Here is a 5,903-nt window from a genome sequence, read left to right on the forward strand (position 1 = left end):
CTAAATCATCCCAGATGTAACTTTTCATCATGGGCGAATTGTGGCAGCTTCTTGATAATTCTTGCTGCAGTTTTCCCAACTCTGATATTTTTTTTAGGTGCAGTGTCCACAATTATACACAGTTTTCCAAGTGTGGTTTCATCATTGATTGTATAAGGTCATATGATAGCGATCATTTTATTTTCAATTCCTTTCCTAATTATGCCTAAATTCTAATCATCTTAATTACACTGAATAACTTGGTGTTGTCAGCAAACCTGTCCACTTCAGTGCTCACTTCTAATTCCAGATCATTTATGAATATGTTGAAGAGGACTTGTTCCAATATAGATCCTTTGGGACCTAACTGTTTACATCCCTCCATTGGGAGAATTTGCCATTTATTCCTATTCTTTGCTTTCTATTCATTAACCAGTTATTCATCTCTTATTCCATGACTGCTAAGTTTGCTTTGGAGTCTTTCCTGAGGGAATTTGTCAAAAGCCTTTTGGAAGTCCAAGGAAACAATGTCTACTAATCCACCTTGTCCACATGATTTATTGACACTCTCAGAGAACTGTAATAGGCCAATGAGGTAGAAATTACTTTTCCAAAAGCAATGTTTATTCTTTTTTTTTGGCATGACTTGTCCTTCTACTTGTTTACTAATTTGATCTTTAATAATACAACCAATTTACATGAAACAGATGTTAAGACAGCCAGTCTTTAATTTCCTAGATCCTTAAAAAAGTGTTACACTAGCCATTCTCTGGTCCTCTGGAACAGATGCTGGTCTTAGGGACATGTTATTTTTGTTAGAAAATCAGCAATTTCATATGAGTTCTTAAGAACTCTAGGGTGGATACCACTGGGCCTGCTGACTTTCAGTTGGTCAGCAAGGTTAAGAGCTTTAACTTTCATCACCACTATTTGCCTCAGTTCTTCAGACTGTCTTCCTGAAAATATCAATTCAGGCACAGGTATCTGTTTAGATAAAAAGAATTCATTCAGCTTTTCTGCAATTTCTTTATTCAGTTTTACGTCTCCTTTAAGTCCATTATCATCCAATGGATGATGTATTGGATCCAATTGCCCAACTACCTTCCCAGCTAGTTTCCTGCTTCCAATAGATTTAAATACTTACTGTTGGTCTTGACATTGCATTATTGCCTACTTCCTTTTTGCAGCTTATGCTTCTTTGTCTTCATTTGGGCAAGACTTCCATTTTCTAAGCTAACCAGCCTTCTTTTTTCTAAAACCTTCCTTGACACTGCTTGTTAATCATGCTGGTGAACTGAGCATCGGATACTCTGGTTTTGAATAGCCTCCAAGCATTTTGAAGGGACTTAAGCCTCTTAACGTCTCCCTTTCAGCTTCCATTTCACCAGTTCTGTCATGTTACAGAAATGTCCCCTTTTAAGATCAAATGTAACGGGGTCAACTTCCCTGGTTTATATGAAAACCTGTGAGATGTATAGGGCCAGTCTGCATGATATACCAGCCCTTTGAGAGCTAATGTACCCTTAAGAGTGAAGACTATTCCCTTTTCTACCCTTATGAATATGCTATCTCTGAGGTGGGGTGTCATGTCATAAGAACTCAGCCAGGGTAGGTTATTTGACGATTAAACAGTATTATATAACCCATAATCAGTTATAGGGTTATGTGTTGTTAACCCTCAAATAACTCCCAGTTAGAGGTGTTAAAGATGGTATGTTCATAATGGTGGCCAGCATGCTCCGCAGTTCCACACAAACTGGCTCAGTATCTTGAGAGCAATTCTGGCTTCCCCCTGACCTAGCTGCACTTCAGCACCAAAGTCTGCTTTTTGGCTCAGAAATTTAGTTTTACAAACTGATGAAGCTCTTTTTAATGTTTCAGGTGTGATTATTTTAAACTGAGGAATCTGCCAGTCTTCTAATATAGGCTTCTTTGTTTGTATAATACTGAATTTACTGGGTAGCTTTTTTCTGATGCAATTTTTACCAGAAAAAAAATCTCCTTGTTTGTTGATTTTGATTACTACAACTACAATATTTGATATTTTGTTTCAAAAGAAAGAAAGAAAGCAAGTGTGTGTGTGTGTGTGTGTGTGTGTGAGAGAGAGAGAGAGAGAGAGAGAGAGAGAGAGAGAGAGAGAGAGAGAACAGTTGTAATGTGTTGCCAGACACTTTCTCTTATCAACACAGTTGGAGAACCTTCTGTTTCTTGTGCTTAAGAATATTAGCATAATGTCAAGTTCTCACCTTTAGGCTATTGTATAAAATTAAGCACTTGGTTTAGTATCTTGTTGATAAATGGAAAGACTGAACGTACACAAACATTTATTACACTACAGGTAATTATTTCAAAGTTCTCTTAATGGCTCCAATGATGAGGCTGGCTTGAAAACCCAAATAAAGAAGATTGATTTATCTGCTGTTCTATTTGGTTGATGAGACCTTGATATTATGAGGACGCTTACAGTTTGCAGCTCTAGTGAGTGGGGTGTCAGCAGGAAGTGCAACAGGCAGAGTTCTCCTAGCACATTGAGTACAGTGATGATTGGCTACATGTTACTCTCCTCGTGCTGTCTGGACCACTCCCACTATTGCATCTGGACTAGAATAAGGACAGTCACTTCAGATTTGAGGCTACTTAGGGAAAAAAAAACCTGTGTCAAAGATAATATCAGTTTATTGAGTACAATTATTAAATATGGATGCAAAATGTAAATTGGCAAAAAAAAAAAAAGTTTACACTTCCCCTTTCTGTAGTTGTGTTTGTCCCCTCAATTGGCCAAGGGATGCTCTGTGGACCTCCAAAGTCACCTGGGCAATCAGCATGTCAGTTCCTCTTACCAGTCTGGGAAGAAAAGGCAGTCTCTTGCCAAGGATTTTATAAAGGTCTTTTTTCCCACTGTCGCAGATCCTGTCAATATGCACGCAGGCTCCATCCATCCACTCTTCCTGGGAAATGTGGGGAGGCAAAGTTGCTTCAGTATGGCACACTGTTTCATTCTCACAGTAAACGAAGCCCAGATCCACAGAATGATTGGGGAAGGCAGCTTCAAGGCAAATATTTCAGGTGCTCTTCTTCACAAGCTGAAGGCCAAAGTCCTCAAGAAACTGCCAAGGCTTTTGGACACTGGTAAAGTCCAGAACACGCTCCACTGAACCTTAATAACCACTTTTTCATTCTTCTGGTAGATCCTGTACAATACAACATGATGCAGTCATCTAGAACTATATGTTGTAGGACTTTTCAGGGACTCAGAATAATGCAGAAAAGTGGTATAAGAGGAGTATAGTCTTGTTACAATAACTTTCATATCAAAAGTTTTATTATAACAGCTTTAATATCAAGGAAATACTTAGGTTGGGAGCTTTCAGAATCTTCCATGGCCTAGGCCTAGCTGGTACTGTATACCAGCTAGGAGAGAGAGAATTTGAGTTAGTCCTAAAGTAGAACCTGAACAGGCATTGCTCCATATTCTGATATGCCAGACTGTGAGGAAAACATGGTTGACTTTCACCTAAGATGAAAACCTTTGGCTCATAAGTCATCGGTATATCATACAAGAAACTCCTGCATGGAATTGTTTTTATTATTTTCATTGTTCAGTATAGCATAGAGTAAACCTCAGCCAGCTGCACAAGTGGCAAGGCTGGGCTTTTGATAGGATCCCAAAACTAGCAGAGAAGTAACTGCACAATATATATCTAATCTAATCTAATCTAATCTAATCTAATGTAGAGCAAGGTGGTTGTTTCAGGTGGCAACACTGGGAATTGATGGTGACTTCAGAAAGTGAGTGGAAGTACTTTCGGATGCTTCATTTCCTGCAGAAGGCTAACTGGAGAACATGAACTGTCCCCATACATCTCAGAGGTTTTAATATGAGGTACTAATAGTACACTAAGGATTCACTTTCATACTTTGACATTTCTTCCAGTTTTGTTATAAAGATCATATCTTTTTATGTTAATAGTCAAGAATACTGATTCTATGTTCTGAGTTTACTCTGAGGGTGAGAAGGTAATAGCTTTAAATAACCAGGTATGAATTACAGAGGAGGGAGCTGTTCTACTGATTTCATGATAGAAGTTGGGTTTTAATTGCTCTATAATTTTGCCATTATTTGAGAGATCACAAAACAATGCTGAACAATTGGGAAGTTGAATACTGATGTGTTTTTCCATAAAGCTGGGTTAGCCAATAAGATCTTAGCACAAGTCTCCTCTGGTTGCCCCAGCTAGACAAGGTTAGAGGGTTGGCAATGAAAACGAGCAGAACTTTTTAAACAGTTCTCTCCAACCTGTGGAATGCCCTCTGATGACAGGTAAAGAAAGCACCATTTATTATTTAGAAGGCTAGTTCAAGCCTGAAAGTTCACTGAGAGATTTTATGATGTGTGTAGCTTTTATTAGAACTATAGAGACTAAATGCTTGTTCTTCTGATTTTGAAAGAGAACATCTTTGTTTCTTAAAAAAAGTTTCCCAAGTTTAAAATAACTTACTTATCCATTATCTTTGATGTTGTTTCCTAGTGGTTGCAATGATGATTAATGTTTTAAACATAAAACAGGCCTACAGATTCTTCCAGCTGCAATCCTACTCACACTTTCCTGAGAGTAAGTCCCTTTAACACAAGGACTTTTCTTTCCAAGTCAACACACATAGGATTGATTGCACAATAAGAAACCTTCAGAACATTTACAGAGAATGCACCATAAATATTCAAAACAACTTTGTCAGATCTTAATTTGTGTTCAAAGGAGCCATCACCTTTGTATACTGAAGAGTGCATACATCAGGCAGATGCACACAACCATGGTCTGAGTTCAGGTTTAAGAATGAAGGAGATGTTATCAGACAATCATGCAGGCACATGTCTTCCTTCCCACCCCCAGTAACCTGTCAGTCCATGATTTCCCTGCCTTGACCAATATAGCATGTCACTTATCTTCTTGATTGCACAAGTTGCTCATTGCTCTGAATTAATCCAATAAACAGGCAATGAACAACCGTTTGTAATGCATTCCTGTATTAATGGGCAGTTAACAGCAAAATACGAGGGTAGTATGAAGTGTCTTTATTGCCTCTTGGGTTGCCCTTTGACAAGCATACCGGGCTACCTTCCGCAGTCGGAGCAGGAGGTCTGTGTCACTCCATGGAGGTTCGAATGAAAGGAGTGCAACAAGGACTCAAGACAGAAATATTGCGCTCCTGCATAATTCACTTACGGGGTCAAGCTGAAAGAATTATTGCTTTCAGTAAGTCTTGCCCTGGGACACCTTTAAATATATCTTCATTATAACAGATGTATTTGCAGTGTAAACATTCACAGAATTTGTTTAACAGTTTCTGCTGTGAAGCAAGCTATCTGAACTTCCCGCTCTGACCATGCTTCACAGCATATCACTCTCCCATAAAGGCAATGAAATTCTTGGAGCTGACCAGTTTCTTTTGTTAAATTCCCCTAAATAATAAACTACCAGTGTGTGTGTGTGTTTAAAACATCCTTTTACTTTGCTTCAAGAAATATACCTCTTGCAGACTAACAGATGATTATGTATCTCCATCTATGTCTATATTTCCCCTTTGGCAACTTAATTTGCAGATAACTGTGGTTTGTTTCTCTGATAGGATTTTTACATTAAATGGGGAATCTATGTGCCTGTTTAACATCATTAAGGGAATATTATATCGACTACAAAGGCTTAGTGAAGTAACCGGCTTCCATGTGGTTATATCAATCTATTTTCTGTAGCCCTGTACCTAGTTTTTCCCCTAGAGTACTCCATGTAATGCTGAGAAAGTGTCAGAAATAATGACTGTCTACCTATATCTGCAATAAAATGTAGAGCATGGATATTATAGTTGTAAGTATCAAAGATTTATTTCATGACTGCAGGTAATGATGAATCTTTTAGCACAACTAA

The sequence above is a fragment of the Varanus komodoensis genome, unplaced genomic scaffold, assembly GCF_004798865.1.
Source record: "Varanus komodoensis strain SLA01 unplaced genomic scaffold, ASM479886v1 scaffold68, whole genome shotgun sequence".
Lineage (NCBI taxonomy): Eukaryota > Metazoa > Chordata > Lepidosauria > Squamata > Varanidae > Varanus > Varanus komodoensis.